Raw genomic sequence first — 26,718 nt, forward strand, 5'->3', positions numbered from 1 at the left:
TAGAGATCACATTGTTTAACCTCAGAGCATCTCTTGGCCCTGATCACCTGGGACTTACCTGGGACGAGATGGTGCTGGGTGGTGAGGGTGGGTGTTTCTGATATTTAGAGATAAGGAACCAGGGGCTCGGGAAGATGATACGGTTTGTCCAAAGGGTTGCTGCCAGAATGTGGCAGATCTCACGTAAGACAGCAGCTAGAGATGCTTCTCCCCATGGACCTGGATGGTCAAAACCAATGGATCTGAGCTGGAAAAACAATAGGAGATGGAAGGAACTGAGTCTGATGCTTTCATCTCTTTACAGAAGTAGAAGATCTGGGCTTGCCCCAAGCAGGGTCAGGCTGAGGGCATGGGAGGCAGGAGGAGGGCTGAAGCCCCTGCTGTGTGAGAAGGGATGGGGTTGTGGCCTTGGCAAGGGGTGGATCAAAGGAGCCATGTCAGGGAATGTCAAGGACCACTGATAGCTGGCCCTGAGAGTAAGTGGAGAACCTGTCTGGGGGCTTTCTCCAGCTCACAGAACAGCAGGGCCCCTTGGATTTGGACATTGCTGACCATGTGCGTGTGTGGCTCGCGGCACCTGGCTGTGCGGCTGAGCTTCCTTCTCTGTCAATCCCTCCCTCCCTCCCAGCTCCACTGGGCTTAGAGCCCTTGACCTTCCTGAGCAGTGGCCCCGTGCACTGAGCGTGAGGCTCACACACTCACATGAACGTGGCTGGGGCCTTGCCAGGCGTTTGGGGCTTCACCTGGGGGATGCCGCTTGTTCGCTGACACCACTGAGCAGATGAGCAGTTGCATTGTCTGAGAAGGAAACAGTCCAGCCACAATGGTGCACGGCTCACCCAGGCTTCACGCCACGCCCAGCGTTGCCCCAGCAGTGGGGGGCCTGGGGGCCACTTCTGTGTAAGAAGCTCAAACCTTCCCCTCACTGTGGCTTTCCAGAGGGCCAGGCTCAGCGAGTCTGGTTTTGTCTTTATTTTCTACAGATTCTATTGAAAGAAACATGACATAATGGGACTATAGCAAAAGCCAATCTTGCTTCTTCTTTTAAAAATTAAAGAAAAAAGAAAAAACACCACCGTAGGATGTCCGCCAGGGGAGACGAACTCTGAGAGAGAAGCTCTGTTCTCCCAGTTAATCACTCCAAATGAATACCACGATTGAGCTTGTCAGAGAGGGAGCAGCAGCAGCCCTTCCCACGGTCTTCTCATCTGCTCGAGAACAAGTGGATGTCTCAGAAAGACAGATACTCTTCCATCCAGCGTGAAATCCCATGAGAAGCGTTGAGAGGCCTCCAGCTGCATACACGTCCAGGCTCCAGGCAGCCTCCTGCCCTGAGCACCTTTGGGTGAGATCAGGGCTCACAGGCTGTGCAAAGCCAGCCCGGCATTCCCGCCCAGAGCAGCCACGCTTCCACGTTTCTGTATAGTTCGGTCCGTGGGCTTGATGTCCACACGTCTTAGCTGGACTGTCTCCCTCCTCCAGAAAGATAAACATGGCCTTTGTAGTTTTAACACCAAGTCTGCATTGATGAGAGGCTTTCTCCTGTGTGTCGGGGTTCAGGAGCCAGTTTCAGGGGCCCAGTCCCTGGAGCAGCCTTCTTAGGAGGGCAAGTCTCTTTTTGCGGAGAAGATTCCTGTGCTGGAAGAGTGTGTGGTGTGGTTAATTTCATGTGCCCACTTGCCTGGGCCGTGGGGTGCCCAGACAGCTGGTGAAACATTATTCCTGGGTGTGTCTGGGAGGATGTTTCTGGATGAGACCGGCATGTGAACGCACAGATGGAGTCAAGAAGACCCCTCCCTAGTGTGGACGGGCATTGGCATTCAATCCACCATGAGCCCTGGTAGAACAAGGAGGCAGGGAAAGGGTGCATTCCTCCTCTATGAGCTGGGACATCTGTCTCCTCCTGCCCTCGGACGCCCATGCTCCTGGTTCTCAGACCTCAGACTCCAGGACTCACACCACTGCTCCAGCCCTCACCCTCACTCACCCTCCCCAGTACTCAGCCATTCAGACCAGGACTGAGCATGCACCACTGCTTTCCCGAGGATCCAGCTGCAAACAGCTTGTCCTGGGGCTTCTCAGCTGCCATCAGCCTGTGAGGTGGAAAGGGAGAAGCAGACAAGCGGGCTCTGCGCTGATACAGGAGAGGAGATTTCCATGTCCCAGGGAAAATCTCCGAGGTATCGCTGCATAGAGCCCACTGGTCGGTTTCTCTGGCAAACCCTGACTCATCCAGGGTGGCCTATGCATTTTCTGTGAAAATACCTCTTTAGTTACAAATAAGCACCCAGGTCTGGCATTCTGCATGTTGCACATAGTGTGAGTGTTGATAAAGATGGGCATCACGGGATAGTAAAAGGCCTTTGGGTGAAGATTCTACCATCAGCAGTGTTCTGGTGGAAGGACTGTAGCTTCCCTCTGCTGTCGTGATGGGCACACAGTGATGTGTCTTTTTCTGCACATCACAGACCTTCTGGGTGGTGGGTGGGAGGCTCAGTGTTTCCAGCCGTTCCGAGCCCGCCTCCACAGCGCATCAGGGACGAGGAGGCTCTGGTTCTTGCTTTATCAGAGATAAATGTCAAGGCTTGGCCGTGCCTCTGCTCCCGACCTAGCAGAGGGAGGCCTCCCAGGAGATAACCACTCTGGGCCTTGTTCCCCACAGACAGCAGCACATCTGATCCCCTCCGCGGTGTTCCGGTTTCTAGGGCGTTGCCGTCGGCTCCAGCGCTGGATCTGCCATCAACTCGTGTTCTGTCTGCACAATGCGTCATCTTTGCGGGCGCTGCTGAGTGCATGAACAGCTGACAGGTGCGCTAGGACCTCCTTCCCCTAAGTGTTCTGGGCATTTCCAGGGCATCTCTGCAGGAGCCTGGCACCCCTTGCTCACCATCCTGATCATGTTACCTCCAGAGTGACCCAGAGGAAGAGCGCAGCAGAGGAAAAGCCCCTGTAAAGCTTCTGTCCAACAGATGAGAGAATGGTGCCAGGGAGGTTCATGTTCTCACTCAGGCTCCTGCAGTTATGGGATGTAAACGTGTGACTGGGTCTGGGCATCCTCCCTGGTTCCACCACTGCACTACGTGGAACTGATTTTATTTGAGTGTTTTCAACACGCCATTGACTGACAGCCATGTCTCTTTGATCCTTCCTTATTTTTTTTTTTTTACTTCCTCAGTTACCAGGGGTTTTGGGGTATAGAGATGCATCAGGCACCTCCCCTTCTTCCAGGACAGTGGGAAGAAACTCTCCACTGTGGGAGGCCACTGAGCTCCTGGTTTGATTATCCAAAGTCACGGGTGTTTGTTAGAGTCGTACGTGGGGGAGCAGCTGCAGCAGCCCCCACACCTTTGGGGGACTGCCTTGGCCAGTGATATTTCCTATAAGGTAGGAACCTGCTGGACTTCCAGATACACAACAGATTCTGCGTGAGACCATGCTCATATATCTGTCCTTGTTCACACAGACCCAGAGGGTTTTCAGAACCACGCGCTCCCCTGGGGTGGGGGATGAAGAGCCACTGTGGGCCCAAGAGTCATGAATCCTGGCACAGCACGCCTCTTGACTCCCAGGGTATCAGTGTGGCTTTGGGGCAGAGCTGGCCTTGAGGGTCTTGATGATGAATCTATTCCCCCACGGCACCATCGTGGTTCAGTGGTTGGGAAAGTAGGATTGGGTGGCTGAGAGACACCACCAGTGGAAAAGAGTCTGTGCTGCCGATTGTACTGACACAGCATGACACATGACAACAGCTGCAACAAGGGCAAACGGAACTGTAATGATGGTGACACCCCGCATGCCTGGTTTGTCTGCTCCCAGGGGCTGCGCCGACCACACCACATGGGGTCACCATAACGTTTTCCACATCCTGGATAACTGCTTTTGTCCACTGAAAAGATGGTTCTAGGGTCACTTAGGAACTTACATTTTTAAAATGTTATTTGATGTATGAAAATCACACATTAAAAAAATGACTTCCTTATCTCTTTGAATTCAACTTTGATTAATGTTTGATCCTATTTATAAACTTAGACCATGAAATTCCCTCAAGTGTCTTAAATGGAATTAATATATGTAACATATTTGATTTTCTTCTTTTTTTTTTTTGGTATTTCAATTGTCTAGCTAGCAAACAGACCTTCCAAGCATTTAAACAGTGCTTGTAAATCTAATAAGTTAAGCTAACAAATATGAAGCATCTTTAATTCTCTGGGTTTTAATATACTTTGTGAGCTGAGTAACATTTTCCTATTCCTCTAACATAAGCTTTTTTTTTCTTAAATGGAAACTAATATTAAAGGGCACAGTCTGAAGTGTAGGGCAGGAATGAATGAATGAATGAATGAATGATTTGTAGAAAGAAAATAGACTCGTTACCAACTCAAGGCAAAAATATAATCACCCAGAAGCCTCCCTTGCCATGTGCCCCAGACATCACCTGCCAAAAGTTCCTGCTATTTTTACTTATATCACCGTAAGTGTTTTTCCCTAAATTTATCTAGGTAGAATTCAGTCAGCAGTCTTTCAGGTAACGGTGTAGTAGTGTGCTCTCAAGCGGCGGTCCCCGACATTTTTGGGACCAGGGACTTGTTTCATGGAAGACAATTTTTCCGCAGAGTGGGGTCGGGGTTGGGGATGGTTTGGGGATGATTAGAGTACGTTGCGTTTATTGTGCATTTATTTCTGTTATTGCATTATAATGTATAATGAAATAATCCTATAATTCATCATAAGGTAGAGTCAGTGGGAGCCCTGAGCTTGTCTTCCTGATACTAGGCGGTCCCATCTGGGGGTGATGGGAGACAGGGACAGATCATCAGATCTTAGATTCTCATCAGGAATGCGCAGCCTAGATCCCTCGCATGCGCAGGTCACGATAGGAGTCACATTCCTGTGAGAATCTCATGCCACTGCTGATCTCAAGGAGGCAGAGCTCAGGTGGACTAGTACATTCTGTGATCTGGGGGTCGAGGCCTCTGCTCTAAGACACAGATTGTGGCTATAAGATTAATGACAGATGGCCGTGCGCAGTGGCTCACACTTGTAATCCAGCACTTTGGGAGGTCGAGGTAGGTGGATCACAAGGTCAAGAGATTGAGACCATCCTGGCCAACATGGTGAAACCCCATCTCTACCAAAAATACAAAAAATTGTCTGAGAATGGTGGCACGTGCTTGTAGTCCCAGCTACTTGGGAGGCTGAGACAGGAGAATTGCTTGAACCTGGGAGGCAGAAGTTGCAGTGAGTTGAGATCACACCTCTGCACTCCAGCCTGGCGACAGAGCAAGACTGCATCTCAAAAAAAAAAAAAATTTAATGACAGCCATAAGGCCCACTCTGACATCTCTTGGTGCCAATGCACTATGTATCACTTAGCAAGATGCTGTAACCTGGTCTAGGGATTTCCAACCCTGGTCTGGGTGTCCATGACAACAGGACCTAGAAAAACCTACTTGCCCTAGAGACAAGGCCTCCTCAGCACCTATGCAACCTTCATGAACCTTAAAAGCAACCTCACCTTTACAAGAGTAGTTTAAACTCCCTTTGGGAAAAAACACCTGGTAACTGATGCAGGCTGAAGGGAGGTCTCTCCCCTGGGGCAGGTGGCTCACTAGGACAGTCCAAGACCCCTGAATGAGGCAAGTATGTCTGCGACATTCACTCATGCATCGGGCAAAGTACTGGTGCCTTCTTTTCCATTACCGGATAGTATTCTACTGTGGGAATCTGTTATGATGCAGGCATCCATCCTGTTGGTGGACACCTGCCTGGTCTTTGGCTACAGAAGACTGCTTCAATGATGGACATGTCTCATACACATGCACATATTTCTGTTGGATAGGTGCGGATATGTATATATTTGTTTTTGGTAGATAATGCCAAGCAACTTTCCGAAGTTATGTGATGATTTCCACAAAGTTTTTTTTTCTTTCTTTAGATGGAGTTTCATTCTTGTCGCCCAGGCTGGAGTGCAATGGTACAATCTCAGCTCACTGCAATCTCTTGTCTCCCAGGTTCAAGTGATTCACCTGCCTCAGCCTCCCGACTAGCTGGGATTACAGGCGTGTGCCACCAAGCCCAACTCATTTTTGTATTTTTAGTAGAGATGGTGTTTCGCCATGTTAATCAGGCTGGTCTCGAACTCCTGACCTCAAGTGATCCACTCGCTTTGGCTTCCCACAGTGCTGGGATTACAAGTGTGAGCCACCACACCCGGCTGTCAACTTCTGCTTTCCAAAAGCACTGTCTAGGCAGCCTCACAACCTCCTGAACCTGGGATGATCAGTTTGTAAGATTTTGGCCACTTAAGTGATTATATACTCATAATTCTTTGTGGTTTTAAAATGCTTTTACCTGATGATTAATACAATTGTACATCTTTTCATATGTATTGGCCATTTTGATATCCAATTTTATAAAGTATGTTGAAGCCATTTGCCTTCTTTTTATGAGGCTATTTGTCTTCTGTTAAGAAAATGGTCAGAGTTACTTTTATATTTGGCCCCACACATTGCAGGCAGACTGCTAATGTTTCTTCTGTCTGTGGTTTGCCATTTTACTCCTCTAAGTTACCCTTTGGTGAAAGAAGCTCTTGCGTGATGCTTAGAAGTCCTTCGTTTAAGTGCAGGCTGTTTCATTCATCTTTACTTTGTGGTTAGTATTTTGTCGTGTGCTCTTTAAGAAATCCTCCCCTTATCCTGCGGCCATGAAGATATTTTTCTATGTCAGCTTCTAGATTTAGCACTTTTCCATCCACATGTTGGCTGTGACCCATCTGGAATTGACGTTTGTGCATGGGGCAAGTTAAGCATCAAGGTTCAGGTTTTTCTACAGGATACATATTTTCCAAATGTCCCAACAGAATTTATTTTCTCGTGGCACTGCCATGGCGCCTTGCCAGGTATTTGACTAGCCGCGTGGCATCTGCCTCTGGACTCTCACTTCTGTTCCAGTGATCTGTCGCTCCTATGCTTGTTCCACAGTCCTTTGTGTTTGTTTGTTTTCATTTTTATCTTTTGGTGCATTCTTGACTGAAGGTCATCGTTTACATAGGAATCACACTTAGTGCTATACACTCTCTGGATTTTAGCAAGTGCATCATGTCATATATTACAGATCATACAGAATAGTGTCTCTGACTTTAAAAATCCCTTTTGCTCCACCTGTTCAGCCCTCCCCCTCTCTGTGAACTCCTTGCGATCACTGATCAAAAGATAGATGTAATTTTTAGGATTATGGTGAATATGTATGGCATAGATGTAACCATTTTAACCATTTTTAATTGTAAAATTCAGTGGCATTAGGCAGTGTCCATGTAAAGAGTCATTTTTTTTTTTTTTTTTTTTTTGAGACGGAGTTTCGCTCTTGTTACCCAGGCTGGAGTGCAATGGCGCGATCTCGGCTCACCGCAACCTCCACCTCCTGGGTTCAGGCAACTCTCCTGCCTCAGCCTCCCGAGTAGCTGGGATTACAGGCATGTGCCACCACGTCAGGCTAATTTTTGTATTTTTAGTAGAGACGGGGTTTCACCATGTTGACCAGGATGGTCTCGATCTCTTGACCTCGTGATCCACCCACCTCAGCCTCCCAAAGTGCTGGGATTACAGGCGTGAGCCACCGCGCCCGGCTTGTAAAGAGTCAAACTCTAAAATATTTAAAGAGATTTATTTTGAGCCAAATGTGAGGTCTGTGACCTTTGGCACAGCCCTAAGAAGTTCTGAGCACATGCCCAAGGTTTACAGCTGGAGCGTTCACATTTCAGGCAGTCAGCAGGTACAGGCAGACATAAATCAGTAAATGTAAGCCGTCCATTGGTTCAGCCCAGAAAGGCGGGACTAGGGAAGCTTCCAGGTCACAGGCGGCTTCAAAGCTTTTCTGAATTGGTTGAAAGAGTTGAGTTGTATCTAAAGATGTGGAATCAACAAAAGGAATGTCTGGGTTAGCATAGGGGTTGTGAAGATCAAGGTTTTTCTTATGCAGATGAAGCTTCAGGGAGCAGGCTTCAGAGACAATAGGCTGTGTTTCTTATCAGACTTAAAAAGGTGCCAGACTTTTAGTTAATTCTCTCCTGGATCGGAGAAAAGACCTGGAAAGGGAAAGGGATTCTCTACAGAATGCAGATGTTCCCCACGAGAGACGGCTCTGCAGGGCCATTTCAAAATATGGCAAAGAAATACAGTTTGAGGTAACACACTTCCATTTCTCTCAGAGCCTGCTGTTTGCCACGTGATGCTGCTGTTTGCCACGTGATGCTGCTGTTTGCCACGTGATGCTGCTGTTTGCCACGTGATGCTGCTGTTTGCCACGTGATGCTGCTGTTTGTTTGCCACGTGATGCTGCTGTTTGTTTGCCACGTGATGATGATGCTGCACGAGCGGAAGATTGGAACTGGGTGTCCTATTGCTACAAAGAGTCTGTTTCTTCTTCAGATCTCCGTTTTTATGGCAGTGCTGCTCTGTTGTGCCTGAACTCCAAAGGGAGGAGGGTGTGATGACGTCAAGTATCAAAGGCAACAATATTGCACCCCTTTCCCATGATTCTTCCCTCAGGCTGGGCTGCCCACGTGCGCAGTGCCCTCCTCACCGTGGGAAGTGAGCGTGCACCGTGTTTGGGAAGTTGTACGCATGCGCATCTGTGGGAAGTTAGTTGTACGCATGCGCATCTGTGGGAAGTTAGTTGTACGCATGCGCATCTGTGGGAAGTTAGTTGTACGCATGCGCATCTGAGGCTTTGCGTTTCCTTTTCCAGTGGAGTGTCCCGAAAGGTCATACTCCGCCATTTTGTCTCTTCATGTGCACCCCTGGGAAGTTGTTTCTCCCTGGCACTTGTGTTCAATTAACGCTTCAGTGCAGTAGGTGTGGACATCAGGAAATGGCATCTCCCTGGCACCAGCTGCCAAGTTACCAGTTTTAGAGAGGGAATGTGATCATTGCTGAGCCATCACCTGACAGTCCCAGTGTATGGTGGAGAGCCCTCTCCTGCCCCCACTCATGCCTGCCTGACTACCTGTAACACTTTCCGCTCTATGAATTTGACTCTTCTAGGGGACCTCATGGGAGTGGAATCGTACAATCTTTGTTCTTTTGTGGCTGGCTTATTTCACTTAGCACAATGTCTTCCAGATTCAATAACCAACTTAGAGTGTGTGTCAGAATTTCTTCCTGTATTTCGACGGTTTGTTAGGCGTGTAAATGTTTACTAATGTATCTTCAGTGTGTGTCAGAATTTCTTCCTGTATTTCGGCGGTTTGTTAGGTGTGTAAATGTTTACTAATGTATCTTCAGTGTGTCAGAATTTCTTCCTGTATTTCGGTGTTTTGTTAGTAGGTGTGTAAATGTTTACTAATGTATCTTCTTCAGTGCGTGTCAGAATTTCTTCCTGTATTTCGACGGTTTGTTAGGTGTGTAAATGTTTACTAATGTATCTTCAGTGTGTGTCAGAATTTCTTCCTGTATTTCGGCGGTTTGTTAGGTGTGTAAATGTTTACTAATGTATCTTCAGTGTGTGTCAGAATTTCTTCCTGTATTTCGGTGTTTTGTTAGTAGGTGTGTAAATGTTTACTAATGTATCTTCTTCAGTGCGTGTCAGAATTTCTTCCTGTATTTCGACGGTTTGTTAGGTGTGTAAATGTTTACTAATGTATCTTCAGTGTGTGTCAGAATTTCTTCCTGTATTTCGGCGGTTTGTTAGGTGTGTAAATGTTTACTAATGTATCTTCAGTGTGTGTCAGAATTTCTTCCTGTATTTCGGTGTTTTGTTAGTAGGTGTGTAAATGTTTACTAATGTATCTTCTTCAGTGTGTGTCAGAATTTCTTCCTGTATTTCGAAGGTTTGTTAGTAGGTGTGTAAATGTTTACTAATGTATCTTCAGTGTGTGTCAGAATTTCTTCCTGTATTTCGGCGGTTTGTTAGTAGGTGTGTAAATGTTTACTAATGTATCTTTAGTGTGTGTCAGAATTTCTTCCTGTATTTTGGTGGTTTGTTAGTAGGTGTGTAAATGTTTACTAATGTATCTTCTTCAGTGTGTGTCAGAATTTCTTCCTGTATTTCGAAGGTTTGTTAGTAGGTGTGTAAATGTTTACTAATGTATCTTCAGTGTGTGTCAGAATTTCTTCCTGTATTTCGGCGGTTTGTTAGTAGGTGTGTAAATGTTTACTAATGTATCTTCAGTGTGTGTCAGAATTTCTTCCTGTATTTTGGTGGTTTGTTAGTAGGTGTGTAAATGTTTACTAATGTATCTTCTTCAGTGTGTGTCAGAATTTCTTCCTGTATTTCGACGGTTTGTTAGTAGGTGTGTAAATGTTTACTAATGTATCTTCTTCAGTGCGTGTCAGAATTTCTTCCTGTATTTCGACGGTTTGTTAGTAGGTGTGTAAATGTTTACTAATGTATCTCCTTCAGTGCATGTCAGAATTTCTTCCTGTATTTCGGTGTTTTGTTAGTAGGTGTGTAAATGTTTACTAATGTATCTTCTTCAGTGTGTGTCGGAATTTCTTCCTGTATTTCGACGGTTTGTTAGTAGGTGTGTAAATGTTTACTAATGTATCTTCAGTGTGTGTCAGAATTTCTTCCTGTATTTCGGCGGTTTGTTAGTAGGTGTGTAAATGTTTACTAATGTATCTTCTTCAGTGTGTGTCAGAATTTCTTCCTGTATTTCGGCGGTTTGTTAGTAGGTGTGTAAATGTTTACTAATGTATCTTCTTCAGTGCGTGTCAGAATTTCTTCCTGTATTTCGACGGTTTGTTAGTAGGTGTGTAAATGTTTACTAATGTATCTCCTTCAGTGCGTGTCAGAATTTCTTCCTGTATTTCGGTGTTTTGTTAGTAGGTGTGTAAATGTTTACTAATGTATCTTCAGTGTGTGTCAGAATTTCTTCCTGTATTTTGGTGGTTTGTTAGTAGGTGTGTAAATGTTTACTAATGTATCTTCTTCAGTGTGTGTCAGAATTTCTTCCTGTATTTCGACGGTTTGTTAGTAGGTGTGTAAATGTTTACTAATGTATCTTCTTCAGTGCGTGTCAGAATTTCTTCCTGTATTTCGACGGTTTGTTAGTAGGTGTGTAAATGTTTACTAATGTATCTCCTTCAGTGCATGTCAGAATTTCTTCCTGTATTTCGGTGTTTTGTTAGTAGGTGTGTAAATGTTTACTAATGTATCTTCTTCAGTGTGTGTCGGAATTTCTTCCTGTATTTCGACGGTTTGTTAGTAGGTGTGTAAATGTTTACTAATGTATCTTCAGTGTGTGTCAGAATTTCTTCCTGTATTTCGGCGGTTTGTTAGTAGGTGTGTAAATGTTTACTAATGTATCTTCTTCAGTGCGTGTCAGAATTTCTTCCTGTATTTCGACGGTTTGTTAGTAGGTGTGTAAATGTTTACTAATGTATCTCCTTCAGTGCGTGTCAGAATTTCTTCCTGTATTTCGGTGTTTTGTTAGTAGGTGTGTAAATGTTTACTAATGTATCTTTAGTGTGTGTCAGAATTTCTTCCTGTATTTTGGTGGTTTGTTAGTAGGTGTGTAAATGTTTACTAATGTATCTTCTTCAGTGTGTGTCAGAATTTCTTCCTGTATTTCGGTGTTTTGTTAGTAGGTGTGTAAATGTTTACTAATGTATCTTCTTCAGTGTGTGTCGGAATTTCTTCCTGTATTTCGACGGTTTGTTAGTAGGTGTGTAAATGTTTACTAATGTATCTTCAGTGTGTGTCAGAATTTCTTCCTGTATTTCGGCGGTTTGTTAGTAGGTGTGTAAATGTTTACTAATGTATCTCCTTCAGTGTGTGTCAGAATTTCTTCCTGTATTTCAATGGTTTGTTAGTAGGTGTGTACATGTTTACTAATGGATCTTCTTGCTGTATTGAGCCTTCGTGTCTTGTAACCTCTTTTCAATCGAAGTCTGTTTTGTTTGATGTTAGCATAGCTGTCTTATTCTCTCTTGATTACGATGCGCATAGACTATCTTTTTACATACTTTCGCTTTCAAGCTGTTTGTGTTTTGGGATGTAACGAAAGTCTCTTATGAACAGTATATAGTTGGATCATGTTTGTTGATTTATCCATTCTGCTTATCTCTTTTGATTGGAAAGTCTGATCTATTTTCATGTAGAGTAATTCTGGTAAGAAGGAAGTTACTCTTGTCATTTTGCTTTTTTTTTTTCTGTGTACCTTATAAATTTTCCAGTATTATTTCTTTTGTGTTTACTTGATCTTTTTTTGTAGTAAAACATCTGGATTCCTTTCTCATTTCCTCTGATGTATATTCTGTAGCTTTTTGTTGTGGTTATCACTGAGATTACTTAACTCCTAAAATTATAATAATCTAATTTGAATTTATACCAATTTAATGTCAATAAGAGTGTCTGATCCTATACGTCTGTCTTTTACCATTTCAGTTACTGATGTCACATAATTACATGTTTAGACCTTGTGTGTCCAAAGACGTAGACTAACAATTTTTAATGTATTATTCTCTTAAACCATGTAGAGTGCAAAAAATGGAGTTACAAACCAAACTTACAATAAAACTAGCTTTTATGACTGTCCATGTATTTACCTTTACTGAGATAATTACTTCTTTACACAGCTTCAAGTTACTGTCCAGGGTCCTTTCTTTTCACCTGGCAGTTGATCAGCAGTTCTTACAGGGCAGATCTAGTCATGAACTTTCTCCATTATCTGGGACTGCCTTAATTTCTCTTTCATTTTGGAGGACAGTTTTTCCCATATATTTTCGTATTTTTAGTAGAGATTTGGTTTCACCATGTTGGCCAGGCTGGTCTCGAACCCCTGACCTCATGATCTGCCCACCTCAGCCTCCCAAAGTTCTGGAACGACAAGCTTGAGCCACTGCGCCCGGGCTGTTTCCAGCCTTAAAGGAGACATATCTCAAGTCCATCCTCTGAGTATGATGTTTGTCAAAGACCATAAGCACAGTTACTTGTCAGGTAAGGAACACTCTCCTGTATTTACCGTGTTCTGCAAATACATAATTTTATTTAAAAACATGTTGGATATTTATGAGTGCATTTTTTTTTTTTTTGCTTCTACTGACCTAGTTAATATTTTTTCTTTTTTCACCTTATTATCTTAAAGTGGTGAATTAAAGTCATAGGTTTTCTGATGTTAAAACTGTTTTCATTCCTTTGATGAACTCTGTTGATACTGATACATTATTTTTTTAACACAACATTAAAGTCAATTAGTAAAAATATGTAAGTAAGAATATTCATAAGTGGAAAGAGCCTATACTTTGCATTTAGAAGTGTGGTTTTTTTTTTTTAAACCAGCTTTGGAATCAAGCAAACAATTTTATAATGATCAGAAACCCTCCGTGTCTCCCTCTCTTTCTTGTTGTTGGGAACAAGTTGCTATTTGTGTGACATATAAATTCTTTCCTGTTTAAAAGTTTGCTGTAACCTTTCTGTGGAATGTTCTAGGCCTGATGTTGTTGTTGTTGTTTTTCCTCTTGGGGGAGGTTTTAATGACCGTTATGAATTTTACATGAAAATCTATTTATCCTTACTCCAGTTTGGAATATTATCCTTTTCCAAAGATTTATCCATGTTGCCTATGTTTCAAATTTATGTCCTTATAAAAAAGATTTTCCGTTGTTTGTGCAGTTCCCTCCTCTTTGAGACTGCTTAGTGATTTGCATCTTCCCTTTACTGTACTGACCAGAGTTGCCAGACCTTTATGTATCTTTCATTAATATTTTCAAGCAATAGCTTCCGTTCTGTTAATCTTCCCTGTTTCATTGACCTATGTCCTTATCTGTCCTAGTGTCTTCCTCCTCCTCCCCATTGGGCTGCTTCTGTTTCTCGTTTGTTTTCTGCTTGAATCGAACACTTGGCTCATTTTTCTTACTGTCTGATAAATATGTTTAAACAGACACAGCCATCACTGTAGCGCGGCTCCATTACTGTGTGTCCTCTTATGTTGTACTCTGCATCTGCAAGTCTTTTCATCAGGACGGCATTTTCCTTCTTGAACATATGGTATTTTATTTACTTTTAATACCTTTCATTATTGGTTTCTGGTTTCCCTGCTTTGGGCTCAGGGAACATACTAAGCCGGGTGGATCTTTTGGGCTGATGGTAGCTTGCAGCCTCGTCCCTGGTCCGTGGCTGTGAATCCTCCCCTCCACATCCGCATATATTTTGCTCTGGGATTTTTATTAATCGTGTCAATCAAAGTTTATATGTGTTTATACTTTTTTGTTTGGGTTATTTTTGTGTCCCTCTAATCTACCAGTTTCTGATAGGGCTTTGTTAAGACCTTGGGCGATAGATTTCGCTGTCTCTGTTCTGCTGTAATGCTGTCAGTTGGCATTTTCTGTGTCGCGATGGGTATCTTAAGGGCATGTGTGTTCATAACGACGGTCCCTTCCTGACTTAGCACGCCGTTTTGTCGCTGTGTAACACTGCTTTTTTGCATCATGTTTTTTACCTTAAAACCCATTTAGCCCAATACTAAGAAACCTTACCTTGTATTTGAAAAAAAATTCTTATTGAAACAGCCTTTGGAAACTGCCCACATACCTTCCTTTTAGTTATTTCATGTATTAGTTTATGTAAGTCTTCATATCCATTTTTATTTCTCATCAAAAATCAACGTATTAGGATTCTGAATTTAACTCTTGGACTAGAGATTCTGCCGTTTGTGCGCCGAGAATGAGTTTGCAGAGATGCAGGTCTACATGGACAATGAGGACCCAGCTTTGCCGCACCACGCTGGAAGAGCCCCGGTCTTCCCTCGGCGCTGTGAGGCTGATCTGATTTGCAAGCTGCCTGCCTCCCTCTCTCTCTCTTTCCATTTTCCTTCTTTTCTTCTTTGATTGCTAGTTTTTTTCTCCTCCGAATTGTAATACAGACATACAGCAAATGGCACAAGCACTGTACAGGTTTATAAGTAAGGAAAGGGAGACTCCCCTGTAAGTGCTCATGACCGCAGCACCAGGCGGTGAGATGGACTAGTGCCAGCAACCTCGGAGGCCCTCTGTGCCCCGGCCACCTACCATCACTTCTCTCTCACTCCCCTCTAGGTAACGGCTATTGTGTCACCTCCACTAGACTCATCTCCTTGCCGTCCTTTACGGTTTTAGCACTGGGCGTGCAGTTCTGCCTCTGCCATTTCATGCAGTGAAATCATAGGTGAGTCTCCTGTGGGTGGAATCGTACCTGTCTTTTTTCACTCAAACTTATGTTTTGGGGTTTCATCCATATTTTTTTGAATTATAAACTTGTCGTATTTGATTAGTGGCCATGGAATTTAAAGGCTTGCTGCCTAGAGACTGGGACCATTTTATTACTTTTAAAAAATTATACTTTAAGCTCTGGGGTGCATGTGCAGAACGTGCATGTTTGTTACATAGGTGTACACGTGCCATGGTGCTTTGCTGCATCCACCCCCCTGTCATCTACATTAGGCATTTCTCCTAATGCTCTCCTCTCCCTATCCCCCACTGCCTGCTCTCCCTCCCCTAGACCCACACCTCCCAACAGGCCCCAGTGTGCTATGTTCCCCTCCCTGTGTCCATGTGTTCTCATCGTTCAACACCCACTTATGAGTGACAACATGCAGTGTCTGGTTTTCTGTTCTTGTGTCAGTTTGCTGAGAATGATGGTTTCCAGCTTCATCCATGTCCCTGCAAAGGACAGGAACTCATCCTTTTTTACGGCTGCATAGTATTCCATGGTGTATATGTGCCACATTGTCTTTATCCCATCTATCATTGATGGGCATTTGGTTCCAAGCCTTTGCTATTGTGAACAGTGCCACAGTAAACATATGTGTGCAGGTGTCCTTGTAACAGAATGATTTCTAATCCTTTGGGTGTATACCCAGTAACGGGATTGCTGGGTCACATGGCATTTCTATTTCTAGATCCTTGAGGAACCGCCACACTGTCTTGTATGATGGTTGAACGAATTCACACTTCTCTGTCTCTCATCCGTATTTTTGGATGCGCTTGTACTGTACTCACTTCTTGCACAGTCTAACCGTTTGTTGTATGGCTGTACCACCATGTAACTTTCCCCTGTTCAGTCAGTGGACCCTGAGGCTGGCTTCCAGTTTGGGACCATGATAGGCCAGGTTGCTAGGAAGGGTTTCACGCCTGTGTCTGAGCGGATGTGCCAGAGCGTTTGCCTGGAGTTTGTACTTAGTCCTGAATTGCTGCGTAGGAGCTGTGTACCTGCAGCTTGACTAGATGATAGCGACTGTGTCCCAAAGTTGACAGACATTCCAATTAGATCTCCCACCGCCAGGGTTCGCGAGCTGTGACTGTCCCACAACCACCCGATCTTCCTATTTCCAGTCGTTGACTGCAGCGTTAGTCAGTTACACATACGTTGCTTTCCTCCTCAGTTCAGTGGGCATGCACGGACGTGGCTTTGTTCTGCCTTCCTCCGATTAGTTTGTCAGTCACTTTTGTCCTCTAAGTATCTGTGCCTATATTTTGTCCACCTTTTTGGGTTGCTTGTCTTTTTATTGATTTGTGTGAGTTAAAAGAAATGCTTGGCGGGGTACAGCGCAATCCCAGCACTTTGGAAGGCCAAGGAGGGAGGATCATCTGAGTCCAGGAATTCAAGACCAGCCTGGGCAACATAGTGAGACCCCATCTCTATTAAAAATAAACAAAATTAGCCAGGCATGATGGTGTGCACCTTTAGTCCCAGCTACTCAGGACGCTGATGTGGGAGGATTGCTTGAACCTGGGAGGTTGAGGCTGCAGGGGGCTGTGATTGTGCCACTGTACTCTAGCTTGGCAGACAGAGCAAGACCCTGTGTCAAAAACAAACAAAAAATGAAAACAAACAACCCCACATATGTATGCTCTGGAGATGAACTCTGTTTTCTGTTGATAAGTGCTGGAGCCGGGCGCGGTGGCTCACGCCTGTCATCCCTGCACTTTGGGAGTCCGAGGAGGGCTGATCACAAGGTCAAAAGATCGAGACCATCCTGGCCAACCTGGTGAAACCCCGTCTCTACTAAAAATACAAAAATTAGCTGGGCGTGGTGACATGCACCCGTAGTCCTAGCTGCTAGGTAGGCTGAGGCAGGAGAATTGCTTGAATCTGGGAGGCGGAGGTTGCGGTGAGCTGAGATCGCACCCCTCCACTCCAGCCTGGCAATAGTGCAAGACCCTGTCTCAAAAACCAAACGGAAGTGCTTCAAATAACCTCCCCTGCTGGCTCGGTGTCCTGCTTCTCACTCCTACCTAATGTCTTTTGATGACCAGAAGCTCCTAATTTCAGTGCAGTCAAATCCGTCGATTTGTTTTACGCCTGAGAAAATCTTATCTTAGCCCAGTATTAAATCATGTATTAGCTTGATGTAACAGTCTGCGCATAATTCTTCTCTTAACATTTAAAAATGATCATTACACCGTTGCCTGACTTCCGTAGTTGACAAGGGCGATACCAACTTGATTCTTATTTATATTTATTGCCTTTTTTCCTGATAACTGTTAGAATTTTTTCTCTCGATGTTTAAAAATTTATTTTACGTTTGTCTGCTTTTACCTTTTTTCTTTTCTGTTTTTTTTTTTTTAGGCCTCTTTGAGTCTTTTCAAATCAAGGTCTTGCATTTTCTTTATTTCTTGCTAACTCTTGGTCAGTTTTTAAAGCGTCCTGTCATCTCTGATCATTCCTCTGCCCTGCCAGGTCTTCCATTGCACACACTTGCATCTCCGTCCTGTCCTCCGTCTCCCTCCTTGCGTCTTCTGTCTCTCCGTTCCTCCCTCCCACTTCCTGGCTGGGGCCCCTGACTTGCTCTTCCACACACTGATGTGTCCTCAGCTGTATCCATTCTGTTACTCACCCACTCAGTTTTAAACACCGACCATTATATCTTTCGACTTTGTCATTTACGACCGAGTCTTCTCCATGACTTACGTCAGCTCTGAGTCTTCATCTTCTCTTTCCTCTTTTATAATCTCTCTCATTTCTAGGATGTAGTTGTGTTGAAAAAATATTGATGATAGCCCCTAAATGGCATGATTTTGCATCGTGAGGACATTAGGCCCTGTGGCCAGGGATGCGTCCCCGGGGATGTGGTGGTTGCTCTGCCTGGCTTTTGGCTTTCTTCCCGGGTCACGCGTGGAGGAGAGATGCCTCAGGAAGGAGCTTCAGTGCCAGTCTATGTATCTCGCCCTTACACTGCCTTTTTTTCTTTTTTTTTTTGAGACGGATTTTTGCTCTGTCACCCAGGCTGGAGTGCAGTGGCATGATCTCGGCTCACTGCAACCTCCGCCTCCTGGGTTCAAGCGATTCTCCTGCCTCAGCCTCCTGAGTAGCTGGGATTACAGGCATGCGCCACCACAGCCAGCTAGTTTTTGTATTTTTAATAGAGATGGGGTTTCACCATGTTAGTCAGGAGGGTCTCGAACTTTTGACCTTGTGATCCATCTGCCTCAGCCTCCTAAAGTGCTGGCATTACAGGTGTGAGCCACTGCGCCTGGCCTGTACTGCTTTTTAAAAAAGTTTTTCATCTTACTGTTAGCGTGGATCATGGAATCCTCCAGGTCTGAGGGTAGTGGGGTGGGGAGAGGGACCCTGGGGTTGGCAGGTCCATCAGATCTGGGGTTCACTTCTGGGGTCTCCATGGGGCCTCCAGTGACTAGCACTTTCCTTCTGTTGGCCTGTGGCTGCCAGGCTGAGACAGGGTGAACTATCTAATATCTAAGCCTGGCAGCCACAGGCCAACAAAAGGAAAGTGTGAGAAAGGGTGAACACGGAAACCAAAATGTCGCCTTCATGTTAGAGGCTTATTTAGAGGGCTGGAGCTCTAAAGGGACCTGCAGGCTGAACCCTTCTCCCCTGCAGCCTCCATGGGCCAGCCCCATCCCAGGGAGGAAGGGCATAGCTGAGCCCCTGAGTGGAGGGTGGGAGAGGCTGAGAGTGAGGGAACTGGGGCGGGGAATGCTTTCAGCCCTTCAGTGTGCTCCTACTCTTCTGCACGTCTGGTTGAAAGCAGCCCCGTGTCACCGAGACGCAGCCTCCGCTGGGATGATAGCAGCTGCATTTCTCTCTCATAGGCCTATGCTTGGCAGGAAGGAAGAAGAAGAAACGGCGCTCCCCTCTCTGCCTGCTCACCTCCCTGAAAACCCTCATTTCCCTCTCCTGTGGCCAGCTGCATTTTCAACCCTAGGAAGCAGACGCCTTTTGCGATGTCCGGGCCCCTTAGATCCCGTGTGTGGTTGCCGGGCACAGCCCCCACCTCTCTCTGGCTGCTAAGGGGCTTACAGGGCTTGGCTCAGGGAAGGTTGTCCACAGGTCTGGGCCGCTTTGCCTTTTGTTGGAAACCAGAAGCTTCTGTGTTCCTCTCATCGCTGGAGCTGGATTTTCCCAGCTGCGTGCACAGTCCTGGCCTGGGCTGTGTCTTCTTGGGGAGGTTCCATTTGCTGCCTCTAGGGTGGAGCAGTAGTCAGTGTTCCTGGAACAGTCCTGGAAGTCAGCAGGCCGGAGGTGAATGAAAGGTGGGGACATGAGCTCGGGGCTGGGGCACGCTGCTTGGGTGGGAAGGGGTGTCCCTTACATCAGGGGCATGGACTGTCTAGAGAGACACCATTTCTCTGCCGGGCGAGGTGGCTCACACCTCTAATTTCAGCACTTTAGGAGGCTGAGGTGGGTGGATCACAAGGTCAGACATTTGAGATCAGCCTGGCCAACATAGTGAAACCCTGTCTCTACTGAAAATACACCCCCACACGCACGCACACACGCGCACGCACACACATGCACACACACGCGCACACGTGCACGCACACGCGCATACACGCACACACACGCACGCACGCACACACAAATTAGCTGGGCATGGTGGCGCACACCTGTGATCTCAACTACTCAGAAGGTTGTGGCAGGAGCACTGCTTGACCCTGGGAAGCAGAGATTGCAGTTGTGCCACTCCACTCCAGCCCAGGTGACAGTGCGAGACTCCATCTTAAAAAAAAAAAGTGAGACAGCATGAGACACCATTTCTCCTTCAACTCCAGGTGGCCTTTCGAATCCTGCTGGTGTGCAGAGGCCTGGACTCTGTCCCCATCCACCAAGGACTTCCGTGACTGCTGCCTTGGGACTGGCATCGCAGTCTCACCGAGGGGACGTGCTTTCCTTGGTTTCTTAGACTAATCCTGAGTCTAAGAATGTGAGGTTTGCCACAGGCAATGTCACTGTCCTAACCAGCAACAGTTGTCCCTTTAAGTGGCCCACCCATTGGCTCTTGTTCCTCCTGAAGCCCGGACACTGAGGAGTGAAAAGACCTCAGAACTCGGTGGACTAAGAGCCCTCAGTACCATGTGCTCCGATGTCCATCAACATCAGTCATGTGGAAAATCTGGAGTAATTCGGAAATGCTTCCGAACTAGAGCAAACGTTCCCATAAAATCTCAGGTACGTTATTTCCCGGAGAAGTGCCTGTTTCACTGACTAGGTCTTGTGTGTAAAATGCAGTATTCTGAGTTACCAGGTGTTACTATTGAAATTGTTGTGAGTCGGATGGCGGGATGGAAGTTTTGGAAGCTGAATTCTGAAAGCAGTTTTCATCTTTCTTTGAGCCTTGGTTTCCTCGTCTGTAAAAGGCATAACAGCCTTGAAAACTGAACTAACAGGGTGTAATGAAAGGACAGCAGCTTTTCTTACCGCGTTGCACGGACGTTAGTTTCCCAAAGAAGCTTAATTTTAATTTAATTTGAGGAAGACACAAAAATGTGCAAAGACGCTACAGATATTTTCGCCAGTCAGTTTCAGTGTCTCTATCATGTGCATCAATATGGCTCAAAGGAAGCATGGGGAATGTTCTCCAGGCTGGGGCTTCCGGCTGGAGCCGGCTTTCCTGGGAGGAGCCCCTGGAGCCTGTGCCAGGCAGGTCTCAGGAGCCCAGAGTTCTTTGGGGGTGAGACAAGGAGAACCAGGCCTTGAGAAAGGTGACGGCTTAGTGTCCGGGCCTTGGGGAGCCAGGAGCCCTCTGCAGCAGGACCAGGGTGTGGGGCTCGGGGCCAAGTACAACCACAGGAAGAAGCTGGGTCTCCACCAGGCCAGCGGGCATGAGGTCACAGGTCCAGTCACCCACCCACGTTTGCACCTTGGCGCAAGGTCCCCGACCAGTGTGCGGTGATCAGGGGCCTCCTTGGGTGAGGAATGGGGTGGGAAGAGAACTGAGGGTGAAGAAGTCACCAGAGGTGTCGACATGGAGGCTGGGAACGGGCTCCGTTGGTCTTCCCAGCGTGGGTGTGGCTGGCGGGGACTGCAGGGGTGGCACAGGCGTTAGATATCGTGAACCCCAGGTTTCTCTGCAAAGAATCAGTGTGTCAGTATGTTCAGCTCTTTTTCTTTAGTTCTCTATTTTTAAATGTCCTCGTAATTCCAGTGAGTAGCCTTCTCCACCAGTTCTAATCAGTAGTTCATATATGTTCCCCGGCCCCCGGCTCCATCCTGACTCATCCCAGTCACCTGCTCTAATCACCTGCCCTGGTCACCTGCTTTGACCTAGGTCACCCCGGCTACCCGCTCTGACCCGCCTGTAACCGTCCTTCCCGCCAAAACACCCACCCTGCCCCTTCAGCTCGGACCCCTGCTCTCATTAAAATAGCAAATTGGGATTAGTCTAGCTTGTGCGGCCTAACCCTAGCCAACAGAGGAACGACACAGCAGCAGGGACGACCCCATCAGGCGTCAGTCCCCCTTTTCTCCCTCGTCCTACTATGCGCTCGCCATTGCTCCATCTGTGAGCTGCACCGTCTATAGAGGTAGATTGACTTGCTGAGGACATTTATATTCCAGTGCTGCTGCTTCTGTGGCATCAGAAATTCTGCCTGTATCACAGGGGTGGGACGAAGGCAGGTGTGCTGGTGGAGCAGGCCCTGCCTCTGGGGACCAGGAGGGAACGTGCGATTGGGGTGTGTGGAGGTGAGCATGCTGTGTGGGGGCAGGGAGAGGCAGGGTGGAGCCTTGGTTTCAGACTCACTGACCGTCAGGACTCCCAGCCAGGCTGGACCACAGGGTCCGTAAGCGGCGCTGACTCGTGTGGATGTGCTCGGAGGCTTCTGGGCAGGTGCAGCCACGGTGACAGCCGGCCTCAGGGCCCTTCCTCTGCGGGAGACACGGCTGCCCGGTGCAGGCCCTGGCTGTTGGAGGTCAGGGTTTATGGGTGATGAGTGCCCAGCCCAGTCAGGGTCAGTGGGGAGAAATCCAAAGCCAGCCTGGGGTGCAGGCACCAGACCGGTGTGGAACTCTGGGGAATGGCTTCCAGATAAGCCACCAGAGCTGCACCTCCTGTCCTGGGTCCGTCATCTTCTGCACTCCAGCCCAGGGGAATCTTCCAGGGTCCCTTCTTCCTGCAGCCTGAGCGTGCCCATCTGCAGAAGGAGGGAGGAGGAGCTGTCCTGCATCTTGGATAATGGAGCCCCCAGGGTCTTCGTCCTTCGGAAAGGCACGTGCTCTCCCAGGTCAGAGTCTTACAGTCCTGCAAGCCTTTGTCCACCTCCTCCCTGGGTCACTGTGGCTTTCTGCAGGCCCCGGAGCAGTGAGGAGCAGGAAGGTGGTGCTGCCGCCTGTGTGAAAAGCCCCTGGTGCACAAATGCCTCTCACTCTTCTCACAGAAATCTCCTTCAGGTAAACACCGGGCCCCTCATTTTGCCTTATCTGCCCCACCCCTACCCCCACAGGCACATACATCCGCCCTGTTAATCACTGCACTTCTACTTAAAACAGCCCAAGGCTTCCCATGTCTAGAAAACAGAATCTCCACTCTGGCCCTCTGCTCTCTGATGACCTCTTCAAGCTGAATCTCCTCCCAGCCTCCTGCTCTGTGCTCCAGAACCCCGAGCTGCATGCAAGTACCCCTGTACCCTATGTCCTTATGTACGTCTGTGTCTTTGTTCATGCTGTTCTCTCAGCTGGCACTTCCTCTCTGGCTGTGCACACTTGGCAAACTCCTATTCATACCACAAAACCCAGCTGCAACACTCCCTCCTCGAGAGTCTTCTTGGACCCAGAGAGGCAGAATTCATAGCTCCCTGCCCTGGGTCCCTGGAGAAAGCTTTGCTTCCCCTGTTACCCTCTGGATTGTCACCTATCCCCCTCTGAGTGGGTGGGCAGAAGCCTTTCCTGAGGAGCAGGCTGGCCGTCCTCGGGTCCTGGGGGCTTGACATACCCGTGCAGTGCCTGGCTGGAGAGGAGGCACAGCCTGCACAGCGTCTGTTCTGGACTGAACCCCGGATCCATCAGCTAGGTCTGGGCAGGTGTTGGGGGCTTGGAAGGACGCTTCACTCTTAGATTGAAGCTGACATTTATTTTTCTCCCACATACTCCCCAGTCTTGACTTTGCAGAGAGTTAAAGCAAATAGTAATGTGGGAAGGATTTGTTACATATTTATTTATTTCCCTTTAAATCTCTACAGCCGCAAAGAAGGTGTTTATTTTAAAATTTAAATTGTAGCTAGCAGAGTGTTGCGGTGACTCACTCAGTCGCCTCCTCTCCCGCCCCTCTTAGCTCCCTGCTGCGGCTTCCCACTCCAGTGCTCCATCCCAGTGGCGATTGTCTCCACCAGGTGACTGACAGATGGCCTGGCTGTTTCGGATGCCTCTGTCACATCACTGATGTTGAGAAATTAAAAAAAAAAAAATGACAAAAACTTCCCCAAACACAAACAATGAAAAGGAACTCCTTTCTCATCTCCTGTCTGGTGTGGGTGGTGTGCTGTCTACACAAGGCCTTGTTATAAATCTGCACCCCGCCCCTCCTGCAGTCCACTGTCTGGTGTGGGTGGTGTGCCGTCTACACAAGGCCTTGTTATAAATCTGCACCCCGCCCCTCCTGCAGTCCACTGTCCCTGCGGTAGAGAAATCCCAGATCCGGGGATTCTGGACTCAGGCCCTTGGTCTCACGGCCAGGCAGTGGCCGCGGCTCTTCCCACTAAGCTGCCGGGAAGGAGCTCCAGGGACTCTTGCAAAATATCTAGTATTGGTTCTCCTTGTACCCCTAATTTCCCTCCTTCCAGCCCATATAATTACCCAATGTAATTGTGCACACCTGGCAAACTCCTACTTATACTACAACACCCAACTTCAACACTCCCTCCTCAGGAGTCTTCTTGGACTCAAACCATCTGAAAGGCAAGCCTGGTGGAGTCCACCTGCTGGACAGCCTGAAGCAGCTCCTTTTGCTTTTGGTGGGTAGCTCAGACTTCCTGACAAGGTCCACGTGACCCCTCCTGGCCTGATTCCTGCCCCTGCTCTCCCTGCCCAGTCTCCTCCCTGCCACCCTGTCCCTGCCCCTCCAGGTGGAACTATTTGGTGCATCTCTAATCGTCTGTGGTGATGGAATATTTTTCCTTCCATCACAGATGCTATTTTGAAAATTACAGCAAAGAGAAGTCACCCAAACACTGAAAGCAAACAGCATACAGAATACAGACTCCACTCTTTTTTGGAGACAGTCTCACTCTATCCCCTAGGCTGGAGTGCAGTGGTGCGATCTTGGCTCACTGCAACCTTTGCCTGCTGGGTTCAAGCGATTCTCCTGCCTCAGCCTCCCGAGTAGCTGAGATTACAGGTGCCCACCACCACGCCTGGCTAATTTTTGGATTTTTAGTAGAGACAGGGTTTCATTATATTGGCCAGGCTGGTCTCAAACTCCTGACCTTGTGATCCGCCCGCCTCAGGCTTCCAAAGTGCTGAGATTACAGGCATGAGCCACTGCACCCAGCCCAGACTCCACTTTTTATGATTAATTTCAACAGCATAAAATTACTGTCAATTTCCTATAAACATTTCTAAACATGCTCAATTTTTGTTTTCATCTCGAGGGCTGCAACAAAGGCTGGGGATTGGCATAGGTCCGAAGACCACAGTGGGAGAAGCCCTGAACGAGAGTTCCTGGAGGAGCCTGTGCTCTCTTGCCCCAGGGTTGCTCATGCCATCGCCTCTGCCAGGGACCGCATCCACCCACTGTGGGCACCGAACTCTCACTCCCATTCCAGAGTCAGTTTGGGAGCCTTCTGTCCTCCAAACATCTTCCTGGACCTTGTCCAAGTCGGGTGCCTTCCTCCCTGCCCATTTCACCATTGCTGGCCTCTGCCCAGTGCCTTATCCTGCCTGTGGGATAGTGTAGGAGCTCAGCAGTGCGTGTCTTGAGCGACTGGACCTGTAGTAAACGCAGGAACGTGGAGATGGTGCTTTACACCAGTGCTTCTCTAAGTGCAGACGACGGACCTTTATGTGAATCCGACCACTTTGGGTTCAAAACTCACTTGCCAGCGAATTCTTTCATAGTGCGGTCTAGGGAAGAACACACCCCACTCCACAGAATCTAGAGATGATTTACAGACCTGTGGTGTGGTTCACTTGCAGGCCAGGAACTGATATTTTGCTTTCTGTGTCCGTTTGTGGACTCTAATGAGATGTCCCTCAGGTAGGTATGGTGGCCTCGAAACAGTTTTACCACTGAAATCCATATGCTGACAACGGTAAGGTAGAGGCATGGGAGATGGGAAAAGGTGTAGATGAAACATCCAGAGATGAGCCCTGGTGTGGTGATTCACGCCTGTAATCCTAGCACTTTGGGAGTCTGAGGCGGGCAGATCACAAGGTCAGGAGATTGAGACCAGCCTGGCCAACATGGAGAAATGCTGTCTCTACTAAAAATACAAAAAAATAGCTGGGCGTGGTGGTGGGCGCCTACAATCCCAGCTACTTGGGAGGCTAAGGCAGGAGAATTACTTGAACCTGGAAGGTGGAGTTTGCAGTGAGCTAAGATTGTGCCATTGCACTCCAGCCCAGGCAACAGTGCAAGACTCCCTCTCAAAAAAACAAAGAAAAGAAACATCCAGAGATGAGAAGTGTAATGTGGGAGACAAGCAGCACCCAGCATGGGCTGAACAGCGGAGCAGACACTGCAGAAGTATTAGTCGTCTCGAGGCAGAGCTATCGCAGCTACCCAGAATGAAACGTGGAGAACAAAAGGTAATCTTGGGACACTTGATTGTTGAGAGGTGTTTGCTTTCTATAGAGATGCCATTTTGTTTATCCATCCAATGGGTGATGGACATTTGGGTTGTTTCCAGCTGTGGCAATTACAAATAGAGCAGCTGTCAGGATTCTAGCACACATCCCTGTGTAGACATATGTTCGCATTTCTCTTGAGTGGATGTCGAGGTGTGGAATTGCTGGGTTTGTGGCAAGCTTGTGTTTAACTTTTTAGGAAGTTGCCAGAATTATTTCCAAAGGGGTTGTACCTTCTTACACTCCCACAGGTTACCCATGAGGGTTCCAATTTCTGCCTCCTCACCACCACCTGCTATTGCCGACCTCGTTGATTGAAGCCATTCTAGTAGGTGTGAAATGGTAGCTGCTTGGGCTTTTCAGGTGCATGGTTAAAATGCCTAGTGATGTTGAGCATCTTGTCATGTGCCTAAAACCATGTGCACATCTGCACGGGTGAAGAGTCTACTTGAATGTTTCCTTTTTTTTTTTTTTTAATTGGGTTGTTTTCCTTCTTATTGTTAATTTGTGAAATTTTTATAGAGTCTGCGTGCACGTCCATCATCAGATGTATGATTGACATGTATTTCTCCAGCCTTTGCTTGGTCTTTTCATTTTCTTCATGATTTCTTTTGAAGAGCAAATGTTTTTATCTTTGAAGGAGTTCAGTTTATCAGATTCTTTTTTATGGGTCATGCTTTTGATGTCATATTTAAGAATTCTTGGTCTCACCAAAGTCACAAA

At 47.0% G+C, this 26,718-nt stretch overlaps 1 long non-coding RNA gene across 5 annotated transcripts in view; it reads left to right on the forward strand.

The window, feature by feature from the left end:
* Positions 1 to 26,718, forward strand: part of LOC118147682 (uncharacterized) — a 75,881-nt gene that overhangs the window by 13,995 nt on the left and 35,168 nt on the right. For 3 of the 5 annotated variants that reach the window (XR_008475367.2, XR_013527433.1, XR_013527436.1), the window contains one exon: positions 984 to 25,956. This is a non-coding gene — a long non-coding RNA (uncharacterized LOC118147682). The remainder of the gene's footprint in view (positions 1 to 983; positions 25,957 to 26,718) is intronic. The other 2 variants (XR_008475368.2, XR_008475370.2) reach the window with 2 other exon arrangements.

The sequence above is a fragment of the Callithrix jacchus genome, chromosome 1, assembly GCF_049354715.1.
Source record: "Callithrix jacchus isolate 240 chromosome 1, calJac240_pri, whole genome shotgun sequence".
Lineage (NCBI taxonomy): Eukaryota > Metazoa > Chordata > Mammalia > Primates > Cebidae > Callithrix > Callithrix jacchus.